Genomic DNA, 22425 nt, shown 5'->3' with positions numbered 1-22425 from the left:
AGTACGGAAATTGGCAATGTGTTCCTCTGGTGTTCGCCCTAAGTCGGCAATATCGTCAAGGTAGTTTGAACAAAATGGCACTGTTGCAGTCAGCTATTCCAAGTAACGTTGAAAAATGGCGGGTGCGGAAGCACTGGTGAGGGGCAAACGCAAATACTTGAACAGGCTTAAGGGTGTATTTACAACAAACACCTACTGTGATTCTTCATCCAGTGGAATTTGCAAGTAGGCATCACGCAAATCTATCTTAGAAAAGTAACGTCTTGCACCAAGCCTGCCAATGAGTTCCTTAGGGCGAGGAAACGGATAAGTGACAACTACTGTCTATGGATTGACTGTACACTTGAAGTCAATACAAATGCGAATGCGACCAAAAGCCTTATGAAACAAAACAAGAGGACTTGCCTAATGATTAGCTTGAATGGGAGCAATTACACCATTATCTTGCAATTCTTTCAGTCAATAGTTACTTTGTCTCTTAAAGCAGTTGGAACGGGGCGGGCCCGGAAAACCTTAGGCTGTGCATTGTCTTTCAACATGCGCTAGAAAGTTATTAGCTTATCCCATTCCTTGTGAAAACAGTTCAGAAAATTCTTAAGCAACATAGCTACACTATCTGGAACACTGAATGTTACTGCATCGCGGAATGTTAAATCATTGTAAAAGTTGCCACAACTACACTTTAATTTACACTTCCTAGACATGCCCGTTAATTCTGTGTCGCACAGACGGTACGTCTGTTCCGACTTTTTCTGGATGCGAAAGAAGTGATATCCAGCTGCAGCTACTTGTATTTGCTGGTCATAGTATTGAGTTAACGCAGCGGTTACTTGGTCATCAGCGAGTTCGTCGGGAGACGCGGTTGGGAATCGCTTTTGTATGAACCTGAACACCGGGGACCCCGCAATCGAAAGGAAGTATTGTAACTTTACGGTACTTTTAACACGATGAACTTGACAATGTGCTTGGAACTGAGTCAGGTGTTTAATCCATTCCTCTTCTGTTTCGTTAAATTGCCGGAACATTGGTATGCTGGTCAGCTAGGACAAGGACTGGTACTGACAGGGCATACACGCCCTTGTTTCGCGCTGGTGGAAGGCCATAGTACTGGATGGAGATTACGTGGAAAAATAGGATGTGTAGATGAAAACCATTCTTTAGTGTGCCTAATTCTCATTAAGTTCGATAAAAATGAAGCAAAAAAATTGGGTGCATTACTTTCTGAGCAACCCTCGTACGATGGGTCACTGTGTTCTTTCTCAAGGGCTGTAACTGAAAAGTTGTGAAACCTATGCACGATGGTAGTTCATAATTATTGATCTTGAAAATCTAGTCTGCTATATCTGTTTGTGAAGCCATCTAGTTGCCTTGTTTAAACAAACATTTCTCCTATAGGACCAGTAACGATTTCAGTGATTATTTCGTGCATTACTGCGAGGATGTTCATACACTACACGACAAGAAATTTAAATTGCCAGAATAAACGGTCGAATGCCAATCTAACTTTGTGCACGTGAAAGGGTCCTCTAGCCACCTTTCATTAGTCCGGTAGCCCATTTTCACTAGTATTTCTCTTTCTTTCCTTGTTTATCTTTTCTCATAACTCATAGTGGTGTGGTTCAATGATTGTCGTTCTGTGTCACGTTGCTAGACGGTGGCGTAGTCTGCTGCAGAAAGTCTGCGATAGTCATACAGATTCAGCAGCAGTTGTACAGAATAGCCAACTCTCGTAGTGGTCAAGTAGGCAAAGAGGTTTGCGCTACTTGTGAGAAATCCACCTGCGTTAGGTTGGTGGCGGAAATGGCATCTTTGGGCTTTCCGGTCCACGCTGAGCGTGGAGGAGGCTGGAGAGGAAAAAGGGTGGCAGTCTGCCGCCGGTACGGGAAGCGTCCACAGCTGTGCTCCAGTCGAAGAAGGGTGAGTTAGAAGGACCGCGTGGCGCGCTGTTACTTGGCGAGAGGAGACCTGTTAGCTTTTGGACTCGCTTTTCAAATCTGAAAGATTGCTTTGCCTTGTCGCAGCAAGGAATGCAAAACTTTGGCAGATTTTTCTTTTGGTAAATTTCTGTAGAGGACTTGGATCCGCCGGAAGGGCGCCACACAAAGGTGTCGATAAGAAGTGAGCACTCGCTTCTGTATGAATGTCTGTTTGCCTTCAGCTGTGCCTGTATAAGCTTTCATCTTTCTAAATATTTATAGCTTTGCCTTGTCGTAAATTTTCCTTGCTTTATGTGTTTTTCGTCCGTGGGGAGCCAACCACGTGGTAGAACATTATAGTTGGTTGGGCTACCGGCATCACTAACTGTCCGATCGCATGTTTGTTTTAGATAATGTTAACATGATTGTGTGATGTGATATTGTTGCAATTTGGGCACTATACCTAGGAATTGTGTCTCCACAAACCACGTGGGCACGCGGGTGTACTGCGAAACGTGTACCGCTTTACGAGTTATTGCGATCAGGCAACAGCAGTGGTATGAATGATTCACACCAATCCTTTTAGGTGTAGATTATAACGGTGAATGTATCGGTGCTTCCCTTTAATGTCTTAGGAATAAATGATTTTATCCACAATTTTTTCTTGCACCTAAGCCACTCATCTCATAGCTTTCCCGTTAGCACGTCCAACGCGTTTCCTTACGCACAGGTCCAGTGATTAGTTTCCTCTTTTATTTTAAAACAAGTGTTTCAGATTAAGTCGTATTTTCAGGTGTGTTGCTGGGAGCTGATCTTATGCAGTGTTCATGCATGTTCTATTTTATTTTAAATGTTTGATTGTAGTGAACAGTGCACGGGCAATACTATTAATTACATTGTATCCGCTATGAGCGACATCACAACGTATGCATTTTTGTGTGTTTTTGGTCTGTGATCAAATTAATTTATTTTCCGACTCGACCAAACCTTCGATTAGTTGTATAGTTAGAGTCGGTGGCGACCCTAATCTTCTCACGTTAACTTCCCAAGCAATAAGTATTTCCATTCCCAATAATAACGTAATAACCCGTAGTAACAGGTTAGTTACACACGTTCACACCATCGGAGGGTGTGTAAATCATTAGAATTGCAATTCTCTGTGACAGATAGAGGGGCAGCAGAGTGCATTAGGATTGTTCGGGTATACCTGTAGTGTCGATACCAGGCCTGATAGAGTATAAAGGGTCATGAACACCGTCAGATGCTGAGCAATTACTGTGAAGGACACGCCGTTGCCGCGTGTTCGGCTTAGGACCCTGATGGCAGGCATACTCGCTGTCAAGATTCCCGACCAGCGCGTCTGACCACCAAAACGGAGGAACTCCACAAAGTGCGCCGAGCACATCATAACCACTTCACATATCTGCCTGCCATCCGAGAACAAGTAATGGACTCTGTAATATTAGTAATTTTCGCCTCACAAACATTAATATACGCTCAATAGTAAACGCCTGATGGCCTAAAGTTATCGAACAATTGTAAAGTAAAAGAAATGAACCATCGCATAGCATCGACAGAAACTATTATTCTTTATCTTTACCGTTCTTGCGCGGTGCCAGTAAATCTCTATGTACATGTATCGATTAATGGTATAAAAAAGAATTCTGTTGTTTCAAGACAAATGAGGCTTTTCGCGCCTCACCTTTTACTGATTGTATTCCATGAGAGGCGGACGCGGACTTGCTGCGTTCCGCAACTGTATTTTATATTTTATGTGAAAATATTTAGTGAATATGCTAATTGTTATTTTTTCCAATCAGAAAACATGTAGTTTCTTGTAACTGATATCGAACAGACAGCGTCAAGAGGACATTTTGACTGTTATGTATAAAGTATTTAACCACAATGGTCATCTATTGTAATTTAATATGAAAAGGTACGTAGCATTAAAAAAAACGTGTGTTAAAGATAAGTGTGCTTATTTTCGTAAATTAACCTTGATGAGTCCATCTCCTTATTTATTTAACTGAATGATAATTATTTTTGTGTTACTTCATCAGAAATTACGATCACGCTGATGGGCCGAACGCAGCATGAGGCAGAAGGAACATTATCGTTTTCCTATTATTTCTGAACCAACTTTTTCGTGTAGTGTTGCATTTCTTTTAAAGTCTATAAATCTTCTGGTCCCTTAGCGTTGATCCGGGTATGACTACATCGCGACTATAAAAATGCACAGAAATGATAATGTTTCTTCCGAGCGATCTCAAATATATATATATCAATATGCTGCTCTTATTCAGGTATTTAATGGTCAACGTATGTTATTATAATAGCGTAATAAATCCCTGATTCTGTTGCCAAGTGGCCCACCAAAATATTCACTTTTTCGACATTAAAAAAAAAGTAACAATTCTTTTTATTTTTGTCCCCCAAGAGCAACGCTACACTTGGCGCCCGAACAGGGACCTGATCAAAAAATCATTTCATGTATGTGTTTAAAAAATTTTCTTTGCTTGTTCTAATAACTGTTTCATTTTTTTCATGTGGATGCAATTCAACCGAGAAAGAGAAGTGGGAAAACCTTTTAATTAATTCAGAAGAACGATTGATGAAATTACCAAAAAAACGCGAGTATCCAGCTGTATCATTATCAAGACAGCCATAGTAAGTCAAATTTTTATACGCAGTAGCCAAGCTTTCGTAGTGACGTAGCATCTTTCGAGTTGATCAGAACATAAACCTGTCTTTCCTTGCCTTGAAACAGCTTTATTTCAATTTGTCCATAGTCCATTCCTATGTAGTTAAATTCAGTGAAAGTGTACCATTGTTGTCAGTGCATAAAAAAAAAAATTACGATATGGCGGATAACTACGCTCAAAACTGATAAAACGTGTGATATTTCATTTGTTTGTAATTAGTAGGAACCATCTTGTCTTCTTGGCGTAAATGAACGTCAGTTGTTACCCAGAGTTAAAATTTTATCTTAGGTCCCAGTAAGCCATAGCACTACGTCACAGACAAACGACTGACGGCAGTGACAAACAATATCTGTAGCATTTTGACGTTTGACAAATAATTCATGAACATGGCTGACGGTAAACAGCGGACACAAACAAAACCAGACGACAGCGGTGATGCGAATGGACCTCACTATCCATTACGATCACGCGCGATAGGTACACGAGCGGAGGCAGAAGCAGCCTCGACCGAAGTTTTAGAAGCTGGTCCTAGTGTGCAAACTATTCCCGCTTTTGAAAAAAATGACTTGGCTGCAATGATCGAAGCAATAATGGAACGCAAGTTCGAAAGTCAAAGACAGAGAGAGGCGCAAAGACAGGAACGTGAAAAGCAGGAAAAATTAGATGAAAAGGCCCGCGAAGAAAAAGAGAAGGCCGAAAGACGGCATAATAAAAATCAGGTCCTTACAAATCTGCGCAACTCAGTAAAAGAAGACATAAATTCAGTAAAAACAGAAATAAATTCGGTAAAAACAGACATAAATTCAGTAAAAACAGATCTGCAAACGGAGATAAATGACCTAAATACACGGTTAAATTCGGTAAAGGCCGAACTAAAGGCAGACATAACAGCTGATTTAAATACCCTGTTGGCTAATGTCCAAAGCCAAATCAGCAGTCAGATCACGATCATGAGGCTAGAAATTGACACACAAGTAGAGTCAAAAATAGAGGATATTTCAAAACGGTTAGATGAAAAAATCGAAGCAGCCAAGGGGGAGATAAATTCAAAAGTGATAGAATATCAAAAACAAGCTGCGACCTTAAAAGAAGATTATACTGCAATCTCTGATGAGGTCAAAGGAGTTAAAACCGCAGTAGACACGATCGAGAATGTTGTTGACGATCTTTCGAAACAGATTGAGACTCTTAATGTAGAGGACCAAATAAAGAATACTGTTAAGGCACATGCTGAAGCATTGTCTGATCACTACCAAGAGTGGATTAAAAACAAAGACGGATTCATAGAAAACAAGGTCAAGAACGAACTCAGGGAAACTGTCAAAAACATGACCTTTGAAATATTGGCAGCCCCTGGAAAAACAGGAGACACGGTGATGTCAGAATTAGGCCAGATAAGACGAACATTAGCTCAAGATTTACCTGAATGGCGTCAACAGATAGTTGATGAAGTTCGTACACTAAAATGTCAAGTTGAAAATTCCCCACCTCCCGTGTCAGGAAACTGGAATAATTCACCACGAAGTAATGAACAACAGCAGGTACATTACCGTTCACCATTTGTTAACGCTCAAACTCATAGTTCTATAGAAGCACAAGTTAACCAGAGTACCAGCCCACCCACTTTTGTCAGTTTGATGCAGGAGGAAAGCGTGATCAAACATCGTATTTTTCCGACCTTTCACCCACAGAAAAGAGAAATTCATCCTATAGTGTTCCTCCGAAATTTTTCAGGAATTTTCCCGAGTAGCTGGAGTGACCGCCAGCGAATTCAATTTGTTAGTGGATTTATCGTAGGCGATGCTGCCTTATGGGGAACCGAAATGGTCGACTCTTGTAAAAGTTACCAAGAGTTTGAACAGATGTTTTTAGCTAAATTCTGGAGTTCTGGTGTGCAGCAGCGCCTGAGAAAAGAGGTTTATAACGCCGAAGTGTTTAACAGTAAGCGCGGTAGTTTGAGAAGATATTTTGAAAAGTATTTAGCGAAAATCAAATTCTGGGATTCGCCGATCACCGCCAAAGACGTTATTATGATTCTAAAAACTAAGCTACCGATTGCGATCAGAGAAAAGTTAGTAAACGTGTCTGAGGACGATACGGACACTTTCCTATCTGTGTTAGACTCGTTAGATCTGATTTACGAGGACGCTAGAGTTGATGTTGGCAACGCCCACTTCAGTGCAGGCGGCCAGCACAATACAGAATACGCAGGCAACAATGGTGGCCGAGCGAAAGCGCGTCACAGCGACAGCCAGTACCAACCCCACAACGGTTTCAAAAATAAACGCACTACGTACTCCAACAGCAAATACAAAAATAAGTACAATAACGGCCAGAGATACAATCCAATATATAATTTGTCACCACCTCAGTACGAAAATACACATTATAGCACACAGCCCCAGCAATATGGAAACACGCAACCGATCAACGGTAATTATCAAAACGATCAGTCTTACGATTCAAATCGTCAGTGGAAAAGAAATAAATGGCATAATCAAGGTGAAGACCAATGTACACCTTTCACTAACGGTTACAATCAACACAAGCCACAAAATATACACTTCACGCAACAAGCGAACGGACCTTCGGGAACTCTGAAGCCTAAACGCCCGCATAATACGCAAATTTATTATGCGCAAGCGAATACGCCAGGACAACAAGATCCGTTTCCAACCGAGTTCGTACCACAAAACCAACACCAGTTCCAGACGGAAGAAACATTAAGAAATATAAATCAGCAGGAAAGTAAGCGTCGAGCGGAAAATTAAAAGCAGCACCTTTGAGCCTCCTAGAGGATGCTGCAGGTTTGAATGGGGGCACCCTGTCCCTTAGTCCACACGAAATTAAAGCAATTAGGTATGACAAAGAGACAAACTTACGGGATGATCTAGTAGCAGACACTGAGACGAAAGACAATGATGACGTATGCGACGAACAAGTTCAAGCTTCCATAAGAGTATCAATTGCCAACATACCAGTAACAGCCATTGTAGATACAGGAGCTAATATAAATGTCTTATCTTTATGTTTATTTAAGCAAATATCCTCTGTATGCAAAGTTTTATCACTTCCAATTCAAGGTTGCACCATATCGGGAGCAATTGGTCCACTAACACAACGTGTAAATCTTCAGACTCAGCTTCAAATCCAGATAGAGTCTATTTCAGTAACGTGCATTTTTCTTATTGTTAAAAACCTATCAGTGCCATGTATCCTGAGTATGGAATTCTTGAGGCAGACGAAAGCTAAAATTGACATCGAGTGTGGAATCTGTACTCTAGTAGCGAGCCAGCAACAAGTAACTGTAAATTTGTTAAGAAGTAAGGTGAAGACAAACTTTGGGGTGCTTCAAATAGCAGTACGGCCATGGACTAAAAGCCAACAGTACAGTCAGACAGAAGACATGACAGATCTTGAAAGTGTTAATGACGATGAGTATAAAGACCTAATTCCCGGTCAGAATGAATTATACGGTAAAGCTAGTGAGTCCACTGAATTATCCAAACAACAGAAGAATGAGCTTTACAATTTGTTAACAGATTACGTTCAAGTATTTTCTAAGAAACCTGGACTAATAAAAGGCTTTGAATATCGAATGGATGTCCTGCCCCATTCAACCTACTGTAGAACAAGCTATTCCATTCCATATGCGAGACGCGAAGCTGTCAAGTGCGAGATCAAGAAAATGTTACGCTGGAATGTGATAGAAGTATCTCATTCACCTTATTCGAGTCCTTTATTGTCTGTGCTAAAATCAGATGGTAGCGTAAGGCTAGTCCTAGATGCAAGATTAATCAATAAAATTATAGTACCCATAAGAACGAGACCAGAGGCTCTTGAAGAGCATCTGCAGAAGTTTCATGGAGTTAAGTATTTGAGTACCCTTGATTTGAAAAGCAGTTACTGGCAAGTAAAACTTGCGCAGGAGTCTAGGAAGTACACTGCGTTTATATTTGCAGGTAGATCTTACCATTTCAAAGTTGTACCGTTTGGACTAAATGTGAGTTCCGGAATTTTTATTTCTGCCCTTGACTATGTACTAGGTCCTGAACTTTTAGATGAGGTAACAGTCTATGTGGATGACGTTCTTGTAGCATCGAAAAATTGGGAAGATCATGTGGCCCTTCTGCAAAAGATATTTCAACGATTCAGAGAGTATGGTGTTACAGCAAATCTTAAGAAATCCAAGTTTGGAAAAAGTGAAATTAAATTTTTAGGGCACATCATCACCCCTGAAGGAATTAAACCCGACCCGGAAAAATTATCTGCTATAAAAAACTTTCCAACCCCTGTTACAAAAAGGCAACTGAGAGGATTTATCGGTCTTACGTCATTTTTCAGACGTTTTGTTCCCAATCAGGTATTGAACAATCCCGCTCTTCACAACCTTTTAAAAAAGAATTCACATTGGAATTGGACGCCGGAATGCCAAGACGGATTTAAGAAAATTAAGGACAGTCTGGTTAACAGTAACATTCTCCATCATCCTCAGATGGATAAGGAATTTTGTATTACTGCAGACGCTTCCTTTGTGGGTATCGGCGCTTGTCTTTTCCAGATTCAATTAGTAAATGGACACGAGCAAATCCAAGTGATTAGCTTTGCGAGTCGAGTGTTATCAGAGTGTGAGAAGTCTTATTCGGTTACGGAGTTGGAGGCACTTGCCGTAATATGGGCTTTTAGGCGATTTAACTATTATATCTATGGAAGAAAAATTAAAGTCTATTCAGACCATCAAGCCTTATCATTCCTCCTTACATGCAAGTTGCAACACCCTCGTCTTACTCGATGGTGCTTATTCCTGCAGGAATATGACTTTGACATTGTATACATAAATGGTAAAGATAATGTTATAGCAGACGCACTTTCTCGCTCACCTGAGGGCTTACTAGAAACCAGCGAACTGGTGGAACAAATGTCTAATTATAAAGTCTTGTTAATGAAAGATCCAATTCACAGAAAGTATTTTCTTCAGTTATGTAGGCAGATTCAGATTCTTCAAAATACAGATCCAAAATGGAAAAAGGTTATACAAATTCTTCACGAAAATCCAGCCCACAAGTTGTCCAAGTTTTATAAAGTTCATAACCAAGTGCTATTTCATAAGACGTCTGAGTCATCTGAGAGGTGGTGTGTTTGCATCCCTCGAAATTTCATTGAACATCTTCTGTGGTACACTCACATTTCATGGGGTCACTACGGACCAGAAAAATGTAAAAGGAAAATCTCGACTTACTGTTATGTTCCGAATCTACACCAGAGAATTCATAAATTATTGAGAAACTGTGTCATCTGTCAAAAGGCAAAATCCTTAAACATTTCCACTTCAATTCCACTAAATCCAATAGTTACTGAAAGGCCAAACCAGCTTCTTAGTATTGATTTAGCAGGTCCACTACCCACCGGTAGGGGAGGCGCTAAATACTTAGTAGCAATCCTGGACAATTTTTCTAAGCACATAAGACTGTACGCAGTAAAATCTTCTTGTGCAAATCCAATAATTCGTCGCATTGAAAATGATTATTTCCCACGATTCGGGGTTCCAGAATCAATTTTGTCTGATAATGCTTCAAATTTCACATCACGCCCGTGGCGTGCATTTCTTGCTCGCCATAGAATCAAACAAATTTTGATATCCCTGTTTCGACCGCAATCGAATCCGACAGAAAGAATCTTCAAAGAATTTAACAGATTTATAAGGACGTACATTCCGAATAAGCAGTCTAAGTGGGTAGACTTCGTAACACCATTCGAACAGATTGTAAACCACCTTCCTCATCTGTCGACCGGATTCACGCCACATGAGTTAATGTCAAGATCAAAAGAGAGGAATGAATGGATAGACCCCCTTCCAAAGTTACAAGACAACGAATTGGACCTAGACGCAAAAATCAGGCAAGCTCTCATATCATTGACAACGTATGCTAACCTCCGAAAAAAGGCATTTGATAAGAAGGTAAACAGAGTTATAGATTTCAAAGAAGGAGAAAAGGTATTAGTCAGGACTCACTTTAAACCATCCCTGTTGTTAAAGAAGAATCGTAAGTGGCAACACATTTATGAAGGTCCCTTTGTGATAATGAGGAAACCACACATTGGTAGCTATTTGTTATCTGACCCTGCCACGAATAAAATCAAAGGATTGTTCCACCATCAAGATTTAAGAAAATTTTATAACGCCAGGAATTAAGTTAATTTAAGCTGTAAGAAAATTCTAAGGTATTGGAGATCAGGATTAACCAATGAGTAACAAGAACGGATCTGAACTGACTACGGTCGTTAGCCGGTGCTAAAAGGAAACCTTATGTATCAAAACAACGTGTCTGGAAAATAAAATACAGAATAAGTTGTAGACAAGTATTTACATGAATAATCTTTATGTAAACAGGAGGACATGTCCTAGAGGCGATTTTCAATTTTAGTTATAAGTTAGTATGTAAGGAAAATGATGTACTCGAGAGGTATTAATTAGCCCCGAGGTACTAAAATGAGGAAAGAGGAAGGAGCGAATAATGCACTTCTCTCGCTAAATAGTAATTTGAGAATGAGCAGGAAGGAGCGAATAATGCACTTCTCTCACTAAATAGTAATATGAAAATGATGATTATATGTGCTTAGTATTAGTAAGTGAAATTTAATCGAGGACAAATTAATGACCTGTTTTAAAAGGAAATACTTAAACGTCCAGACAAAATAGGAAAGTTGTAAGAAAAGATTCGATTCCATGAGGTTATTCCCTATTTTCAAAGGTGACGTAAATAAGGCACCACCTGTTAGCGTAAAACAGTCGGTAGATTTAACTTGTAAGTTCCAGCACAGTGCTGTGTCAGCAATGAAATAACATCTCTTTGAAGTAAACAGATATCTAGGATTAAGCATGAACAAATTGATAACGCAGTGCAATTGTTCTAAAAAGGCCTGACGTTAACCTTAAGTAAAAGCGTGATGGAATAAAAAGGAAGTTTATTGTATAACGCAAAGTAAGATGAGTCCAGACTATAAACAAGCTGAGTCAAAGAAGATATGAGTAACATGGTTTATTATGCCAACTTCACGGTACTATTGAGCATTAGCGATACTGCAAATTCACAAGCTAGCAGCACATATAATAAGGATCTCGCCCAAGCTTCACAGGTAGCGACAGCAGCAAAAAAAAAAACAACACTCTAGTGAGAGGCTTATATATATATACAAATGATAATTAATACCCAAATGCGTAATGCATAAACTTGACTTAGTCTAAGAAATGAGCAAAGAGTAGTAAGCAAGCTGCAGCAAGATACATATTAGATATATATGCTTGAAGTGATAGATTTTATTTTAAGTGTGCACTGCAATATTTATTGTTTTCTCTGTGATTATGTGATTATTGAATCCCTTTCCTAAGTGCAAATCCTTCAAGATCCTTGATCCTATCCACTCCTCAGGATCAAATTGTAAAGATGCACGTGTGCTTAGGAAGTGAGGCACTACATATAAAAATGAGTAGGTTCGCGACGCGCATATTGCTTTTGTAATGCGCAAGGTAATTTAAATTTTCGACCTGGTTGAGGAGTAATTTAGATTCTGTCGACGATCCGCGAGTAGGCCCGCTTTTCCCACCTTTCTTTTTTCGACTGTTTGTATTTCTACACGAAACTCAGAGGCGGAATTGCTATTTTCAAATCTGTCCTCGAACTTTCTTTAAAGACAAGCACATACGAGAAAAACTTTTGACACTAAATAAGACGAGCACTAAAAAAAAAAAAAAAAAAAAAAAAAAAAAAAAAAAAAAAAAAAGTATTGGTCCTACAAAACGAGTAAGCAAGCGTGATAAAGATTACTATGAATGAAATTAATTTGTAAAGGAGATTGGAATGGATTTGGTCAAAGAAAAAGGACTCATAATAGCCTACCTGTGACCGTAGGCTTAAATTAAAAAAAAGACTAATTGAGAAACAATTGTTTTGATTCAAAGTGGTCAATTAGATTATTTATCGATTTAAATGAACTCTTGTAAATATTAGTATGTAAATCAACTTGTAAACACCGTGTGATGTTATGACGCGAGAATTTCTTTTAATACACCGTTCACGCAGACGCTCACCACAGTGCAAGTGAAGTTTTAAAGTTCGACGATTGTCAGTGGCAGTATTCTACTGCACCATATGTGTGAAAAATTTCGTTGATGTGTGCAGTGTGTAATAATCAGTGTCATTCCACACATGCAGTTGCAGCGGTAACTACCACTTACCTGTGAATCCGTAACTGGATAGTGGACAGGAAGTGATGTGAGGCAGTTTCGGTGGCAGAAGCTCCCTCCAGCAATCTAAAAAGCACAAAGCCACGATCCGCCGAACAAAAGCGACGCACGGCACCTCAAGCGCGAAATCAACGCTCTGCAAGAAAGCTCCGGTCACGTGCGCGCGCACAGACTGAATTTCAAGATTGCTCGCAACAGTGGAGGCGGACAGCCACCACGTGACGAAATAATGTAAACGTTCAACCGACAACACAGTTGCTGTGCGCTACATTCTGTAGCAAAAACATTCACACCCAGTACTGAAAACATTTTGTATGTATCATAAACCTTCCGAGAGACTCTAAAATAGAGAAGTTAACGTAATTATTATAATGACTGATTGTACACAGAGACAAGTCACAAGGTCACCTCTGAACACTGTTGAAATGTAAACTTTAACGAACGGTCACGATACGAATGAAAATAAGCACACGAAAATACGTCAAAGGATCCGATCCTTCCTATATCCCATCCCACATGTATATAAAATTAGTTTTGTAAGCTATTCTAATATAAGACATTTTATCTGTTTCATATGTGAAATAATTCGGAGAGCCACACTCGAGCCCTGAAAGTGAAAGATATGGACTTTCTTTTCGAAGCCATCACCAGTGGCCGCTCGACAATCCAAGTCTATCATAAATAGTGTATGTGCGACGAAAATAAATGTATAATTAAATGCGACGACGGACAAGGCAATCAATCGACAAGACGATGACAATATAATGAATACTGTCAAAACAGAAAGTTGTGTACCAGTTGTGGTAGTCAAATTACTTTTGCAACGATGAAAAATGAAGTGTGACTCTATTTCCTTATAAATTTTGTAAATATGTGTACTTATAGGCTTAATTTTAAGAATCACCAAGAAAGACTGAATCCATGCAAACACTGATAGAAAACAGAACAAATTCACAATGATCCACCGTCAGTAATTACAAATTGAAACGTTAATTCTTTTATTATGGAATGAATATGAAATGAAACTTTTAATAACCTGTATGTTACACTCGAAAATTACAAATATTCCAATGGGCATGAGGATGAAAGTAATACCTTCGGTATTCCTTCCCTCCTCATGGGAGGCAGTGTAATATTAGTAATTTTCGCCTCAAAAACATTAATATACGCTCAATAGTAAACGCCTGATGGCCTAAAGTTATCGAACAATTGTAAAGTAAAAGAAATGAACCATCGCATAGCATCGACAGAAACTATTATTCTTTATCTTTACCGTTCTTGCGCGGTGCCAGTAAATCTCTATGTACATGTATCGATTAATGGTATAAAAAAGAATTCTGTTGTTTCAAGACAAATGAGGCTTTTCGCGCCTCACCTTTTACTGATTGTATTCCATGAGAGGCGGACGCGGACTTGCTGCGTTCCGCAACTGTATTTTATATTTTATGTGAAAATATTTAGTGAATATGCTAATTGTTATTTTTTCCAATCAGAAAACATGTAGTTTCTTGTAACTGATATCGAACAGACAGCGTCAAGAGGACATTTTGACTGTTATGTATAAAGTATTTAACCACAATGGTCATCTATTGTAATTTAATATGAAAAGGTACGTAGCATTAAAAAAAACGTGTGTTAAAGATAAGTGTGCTTATTTTCGTAAATTAACCTTGATGAGTCCATCTCCTTATTTATTTAACTGAATGATAATTATTTTTGTGTTACTTCATCAGAAATTACGATCACGCTGATGGGCCGAACGCAGCATGAGGCAGAAGGAACATTATCGTTTTCCTATTATTTCTGAACCAACTTTTTCGTGTAGTGTTGCATTTCTTTTAAAGTCTATAAATCTTCTGGTCCCTTAGCGTTGATCCGGGTATGACTACATCGCGACTATAAAAATGCACAGAAATGATAATGTTTCTTCCGAGCGATCTCAAATATATATATATCAATATGCTGCTCTTATTCAGGTATTTAATGGTCAACGTATGTTATTATAATAGCGTAATAAATCCCTGATTCTGTTGCCAAGTGGCCCACCAAAATATTCACTTTTTCGACATTAAAAAAAAAGTAACAATTCTTTTTATTTTTGTCCCCCAAGAGCAACGCTACAACTCCCTGCAACAGCCTGTGTTATCCTGCATCATTGGTCGGAGACTGGGTGCGGCCAGACTGGGGAACTGCCGTCCCAAGAGTGGGTTGCCGTTAACACCACAACACAAAAGGCTTCGTTTCGTGTGGCAGGGAATGATGAACTGCTAATGAATGGTGTCACATTGCGTTAAGCAATGGATCGTGGTTCTGCACTACCCCATTTGACTGTCGTCCGCGAGCGTGGTGGCAACCTGCAGAGCTAGTTCTTCCAATCTTTTGTAGGGGCATAGCGGAAGTTACTTCTGACCTCATGGTGTGGGGATCTATCGGATATGACTTCAAGTCACGGATGATAGTGATTGAGGGATCCCTGACAGTACAACAGCACGTCGCAGATATCCTGTGTCCGCGTGCCTTACTTTTCATGCGACAGTATCGTAATTCCATTTTTCAGGAGGACAACGCCCATTCATGCAAGGCAGGTGTCTCTATCAAGTGTACGCTTGATTCTGAGGCACTCCGTTAGCCAGCACGATACCTAGTTGTGTCCCCTATAGAACATACGTGGGTCCGGATCGAAAGTAAATTTCGTCTTAGGGCCAGTATACAAGATAGCAAGAACCAATTACAACGCTTGCGGGTCAGCTTGCTTCAATAGAGGGTGCGGCGGCTGTATGACACCCTTGTCAATCGAATGAGTCCATTTATCCACGCCAGAAGCCGTGCAACGTCATACTGATAAGTGGCCTCATACTGCCAAATTCTTTGCAAATTTTACCTGATGTTGTAATCTCTGAAATAACATCACATATTCACTCAACCCGAAAAGTGTCATTTCTTTTCTTCTTCACCTTCAGTGGTTCCCAGTCTGGGGGTAAAATGAAATTTTCTGAGGGGTAAACACTACACGATTCGATTCTGTTTCAGTCACAAAAATAAATTACTTTCAAAATATCATTTCTACTATCATAAATTTGTAAGATTGTAATACTGATTATATGAATTATCAGCATTAATGTGCTGGAGGTTACAAGTTCCTTACATAGTCCACCCACTACCCACATTTGTTGGGCCTTGTCCCATATACCGCTGATGATAAAAGTGAGACATATACGTAACAAATCTAAATACCTCGGGAAAATATCTTCTCCAAGTTGTAGACAGTACCTGCAGTAGTACGGAGAGTGCTTCATTGCTCGCTTCGAAACTGATAAATGAATTGACAGATGATGATGTGTGTGAAATCTTATGGGACTTAACTGCTAAGGTCATCAGTCCCTAAGGTTACACACTACTTAACCAAAATCATCATAAGAACAAACACACACACCCATGCCCGAGGGAGGACTCGAACCTCCGCCGGGACCAGCCACAAATGAATTGATACCACGACACAGCAGTAACTACATGAGAGCTATTATATTGTTGTACACAGTGTTAATATTATTATTATTAGAGTGATTAGAAACAAAGCATTAACAGCATGAAGTCGTCCAATTTCTGCCAGTTCAGAAGTAAGGACTGCAGCAGTGATGTGATTTACGATTAGTAAGTATAGTGCACGCATCTGAACTGGTTTGATTTAAATGTCGTTGCAGTGTGCAAGTTAAGCACGTGCTGCAATGGAGAGGAGTAATGCAGGAGAAGTATGGTTTGTAACAAGTGTGTACCCTCACTGTGGATTGTTAGCTTGCTTTTCTGAGAAAGAGTTATGGGTTGCACTTGCGTACTCCACGGATTCTTTAGTTCCATTCTAATACACACACACACAAACTAATAAACATCATTCATCTTTCATCATTTTTAAAAATAAAATTGTTCCAAGAAACGTCTTTCATTCTATATTATAGTTAGGTGTTAAAGTTGGTGATAATGTGGGGAGAGGGGGTTGAAATGCGGAGGGGGGTGGGGGTACTAGCTAACGTCTGATTGCACCCAGGGGTAATGGTCCAAAAAAGATTGGGAACCACTGTTCTCCAGGCTTCATTTTTTTTGCCAGGCATTGTTGATCTACATTTCTCTATGCCCTGCCTGTCTCATTTTATGCAGTAGCGTTCCACTTTGGAAAACAGCGTTACTCATCACAATTCTGTAAGTTATTTTACAAGTTACTTTAGTATTAGGTGAAAGTGGGGTGAAGTGGACACTGTAAAGGCGATTGACATTTTACCAGCCCATGGTTAGCAAGACAACCTTGCCGCTTACACATATTGAATCTACATGTTGTAGAGTATCACATCAAATATTTTTAAGAGAGACTAACGTATCGGAAATATATGCACTTTTATGAAGGCTTACATGCTGGCTGCTTTTCCCTACCTAGAGGGGGGAGGGAGTAAAGTGGCGAGTGCCATCTCAAGACGACGCCATGTTTGTTGGTCTGATTTTCCAATATATCTGCTGTGGCCGAGCGGTTCTAGGCACTTCAGTCCAGAACCGTGTTGCTGCTAAGGTCGCATGTTCGAATCCTGCCTTGGGTGTGGATTTGTGTGATGTCCTTAGGTCTACCCATCTACATCTACATTTATACTCCGCAAGCCACCCAACGGTGTGTGGCGGAGGGCACTTTACGTGCCACTGTCATTACCTCCCTTTCCTGTTCCAGTCGCGTATGGTTCGCGGGAAGAACGACTGCCGGAAAGCCTCCGTGCGGGCTCGAATCTCTCTAATTTTACATTCGTGATCTCCTCGGGAGGTATAAGTAAGGGGAAGCAATATATTCGATACCTCATCCAGAAACGCACCCTCTCGAAACCTGGACAGCAAGCTACACCGCGATGCAGAGCGCCTCTCTTGCAGAGTCTGCCACATGAGTTTGCTAAACATCTCCGTAACACTATCACGCTTACCAAATAACCCTGTGACGAAACGCGCCGCTCTTCTTTGGATCTTCTCTATCTCCTCCGCCAACCCGACCTGGTATGGATCTGATGAGCAATACTCAAGTATAGGTCGAACGAGTGTTTTGAAAGCCACCTCCTTTGTTGATGGACTACATTTTCTAAGGACTCTTCCAATGAATCTCATCCTGGCACCCGCCTTACCAACAATTACTTTTATATGATCATTCCACTTCAAATCGTTCCGTAGCCATACTCTCAGATATTTTACAGAAGTAATTGCTACCAGTGTTTGTTCCGCTATCATATAATCATACAATAAAGGAACCTTCTTTCTATGTATTCGCAATACATTACATTTGTCTGTGTTAAGGGTCAGTTGTCACACTCTTCTCCAAGTGCCTATCCGCTGCAGATCTTCCTGCATTTCGCTGCAATTTTCTAATGCTGCAACTCCTCTGTATACTACAGCATCATCCGCGAAAAGCCGCATGGAACTTCCGACACTATCTACTAGGTCATTTATATATATTGTGAAAAGCAATGGTGCCATAACACTCCCCTATGGCACGCCAGAGGTTACTTTAACGTCTGTAGACGTCTCTCCATTGAGAACAACATGCTGTGTTCTGTTTGCTAAAAACTCTTCAATCCAGTCACACAGCTGGACTGATATTCCGTAGGCTCTTACTTTGTTTCGTTTATAAGGCGACAGTGCGGATCTGTATCGAACGCCTTCCGGAAGTCAAGGAAAATGGCATCTACCTGGGAGCCTGTATCTAATATTTTCTGGGTCTCATGAACAAATAAAGCGAGTCGGGTCTCACACGATCGCTGTTTCCGGAATCCATGTTGATTCCTACAGAGTAGATTCTGGGTTTCCAGAAATGACGTGATACGCTAGCAAAAAACATGTTCTAAAATTCTACAACAGATCGATGTCAGAGATATAGGCCTATAGTTTTGCGCATCTGCTCGACGACCCTTCTTGAAAACTGGGACTACCTGTGCTCTTTTCCAATCATTTAGAACCTTTCGTTCCTCTAGACACTTGCGGTACACGGCTGTTAGAAGGAGGGCAAATTCTTTCGCGTACTCTGTGTAGAATCGAATTGGTATCCCGTCAGGTCCAGTGGACTGTCCTCTGTTGAGTGATTTCAGTTGCTTTTCAGGTAAGTTAGGTTTAATTAGTTCTAAGTTTAGGGGACTGATGACCTCAGATGTTAAGTCCCATATTGTTTAGAGCCATTTGAACCATTTTTGAACCGATATATTTTCTAGGTATCTTGATGCTCTAGTATCTTAAGAACATACTAAACTGCTCGTGCAGACCATTTTGAATAGAAATTTTGTATTGGGACAAATATAGCAGGACAGAGACGAGTTGAAATAATATAAATTAATTAATTCAAAATCATCACAAACAGGTAAAGGGACGTGTAACAGATTTGTATACGAGGTGATTCAGCTGCCCCTGTCAACCCCTTTTCCACATCCCGCACTACGTGTAATCAGAAACGGTATTCCGGCAGGCGACAGCCACGTTATCGATATAAGTTCGCTTTCAGAACTTCGCGCGACTCTTAGCAAACGGAATCCTACAGTAAAAAATACTCGTGAGGATTGTCCACGAGTTACACGGAGTTTTCAGACCAAGGTGCACCTCACTTCTGCCATACTAATCCAACTGTCTCCCATCTTTGTTTGTGCAATTAGTGGTTTAGTCATATAAGTTTTCGATGCCTGTGTAAGTTTATTCCATTTATAGTACTTAATCTTTCGTAAATGGTTAAGAGCTGTTACCTCATAAAGTGTATTTCACCATCGCGAACAACGAAATTAGTGGAGATATCAAAATGGAAAGTGTGAAAGTAACAACTTTCCTGTATATAACCCAATGAAAAGATAAATATATGTTCTTTGTGTTAATGTGCTACAATAGTTTCATAAAAAAAATTTATATAATATGTCTAAGACGTCTTTGTATAGGTTACTAGTTATTCTGCGACATTTTGACAATGTGATTCACGTCTCCAGTGCGAACTGGCTAACAATATTGTTCTGTCATGTGGGATGGAACAAAACTACATTGGAAGGGGCAGCTAAATAATCCTGTATAAAATGGTTTAGCCCTCAGACTGATCTGTAGTATTACACCTGACTCAAGAAAGTAACTAACTCTTATTGTGGCAAACTCCTTCGGCACTATTTCTGACGAATAGTGTTGCCACTTTTCCCGATCAGATACCATGTCGGCATTAGTGGTTCACAGAGGAAACTACCTGTCCGAAAGAAACAAGAAGGACCTAAAGGGGATAGGCAAAATAATGCGAAGGGTGGTAGTAACGGGTTGGTTGTGTTTGACAGCCAACAACGCAGGTAAGGCACGTGTCGCTCTGGACACTGCGTGTTCAGTAAGGGCTAGGAATCAGTGCAGGTTGTTTACGAGTAGTGCACACTTCGTATTTGCATCCAGAGGCCGAGTTCGACGTGCAATGAAAGACATAACAGAGTTCCAAAGAGGGCAGATTGTGGGGGCTCGATTAGATGGAGCATCAGTGACCAAAACAGCCAATTTATTGAATGTTTCAAGAGCAACTGTTTCAACAATCATGACAGCCTACAGAAATCGTGGAAAAAAGACATCATGGTGTAAGCGTAATAGTGTGTGTGAATCAAAACTAAGTGACGGAGGAGATGGTCATACGCTAACACGAATTGTGTCAAAACCACGGCGGGTAAAGTGACTGCAGAGCTCGATAGCCATCGTAGAGTCCCCGTATCTATCGCCACTGTCCGCCGAGAACTCCATAAAGTGAATATTCATGGACGAGCTGCTATAACGAAACCATTAGTGGCGACAACCAACGCAAAGAAGCGTAAAACATGGTGTCAGGAGCATAAATTTTGGACGGCTAATCAGTGAAAACACATCATTAGGTCCGACGAGTCAAAGTTTTCGTTATTTCCAACATCGGCTCGGGTTTATGTTTGGAGAACACCAAAAGAAGCCTAAAATACTGATTGCTTGATCCCAACGGTGAAGCATGGATGTGTAAGTGTGATGGCGTGGGCAGCCATATCATGGTAATCGGCTGGTCCCATCATTACTCTCAAAGTCTGTGTTACGGCCAGCGACAACGTGGACACTCTAGGTGATCAGATGCACTTCATGATTAAAATGTTGTTACCGAAAAATAGTGACATATTTCAGGACGATAATACAACCACTCACACTGCCAGAACAGTACAATCGTGGTTTGAGGAGCATGCACTGAACTGCAGCTTCTTCTCTGGCCAGCACAATCTCCGGACTTGAACATTATAGAACCCTTGAGGGCGGTACTGGAGAGCAGACTCCGGAGCAGATTTCCGCCTCCCTCGTCACTACAGGAGTTAGAAGAGGTTCTGATCGAAGAGTGGCATAACATTCCACTGGAGACTCTACAATTATTTTATGCCAGTATTCCAAGAAGAACCGCAGCTGTATTACGGCCAAATGGGGGTCTAACCCCTTATTAATAAACCATTCCCAAGTAAGTACAGGTGTTCACATTATTTTGCCTATCCCCTGTACATTTATGTTCCAAAAGACGTTGTTTAAACGATGTCACTATAAAAAGTATTAACTCTATTATAAGTAAGGTAACAAGAAGAATACAAATAACTTATCTAACATCAGACAACTGAAATTCAGAAAATTTTATACTAAAAAACAACGGTACAACTGCTTCTATCAAGCTCACTGACAACACCGACGGTACACGCGAGAACTAGTTAGACCACTTCTCGCCAGGCAGCAGCAAGGTGAAAAATATGTAATGGCCACTTTACCCTACCTTCCCATACCATTCCTCCAAACTTAGTCATTTCCACTGAAATATCACAACGTTCTGGTGTCTTCCCTTTCTTTCGAACGTCAAATAGCACTATACATGTCGTCTGACATTACTAGCAGAAAATATTTTTTTATTAACTGTCTGTTTTCCTCATTCATCTACTGAACATTTAATGAAATCTACATATGCTTCTTCAACAATACTCGCTCTGTAAATAATTGTACCATCTGTCGTTTAAATTGGACAAACGTAATGTCTATTCAACATAAGTTTCTGTTTGTCCTCCTCATATTTTCAATGAATGCAATCAAATCCTCTCGAAGACATTTCCGAGTAATTTCGTCCAACTCAGCGTTTATACTATAGTTTCCTTGAAATTTCCGTCTCATCTCAGATAAAGACAGTAGTAGTCTATTGGATTTTATTTACATTTTAATTGTTCCTGTTCCTTCAAAATTGCGAGGATGACAAATTGTTCTGATATCACAACTTCTAAATTTGAGATCGTTAACACCAAGAAGGAAGTGTCATTTCGTCCTCATGCTCATCGAAATCAGTCTTAGTTGTTTACAGTCACGCTAAATAGGATATTATCATCTTAGGCGATTTAGAAAAGACAGTTGTATGGTGCCGAAATTGGCAACTGATCCTAAATAATGAAAAGTGTGAGGTTATCCAAATTACTGCTAAAAGGAATCCGTTAAACTTCGGTTACACGATAAATCAATCAAATTTGATGGCCTAAATTCAACTAAATACCTAGTAATTACAATAACGAAC

The sequence above is a fragment of the Schistocerca serialis genome, chromosome 6 (assembly GCF_023864345.2).
Source record: "Schistocerca serialis cubense isolate TAMUIC-IGC-003099 chromosome 6, iqSchSeri2.2, whole genome shotgun sequence".
In the NCBI taxonomy this organism is placed as follows: Eukaryota; Metazoa; Arthropoda; class Insecta; order Orthoptera; family Acrididae; genus Schistocerca; species Schistocerca serialis.
This window is presented reverse-complemented; position numbering follows the sequence as displayed.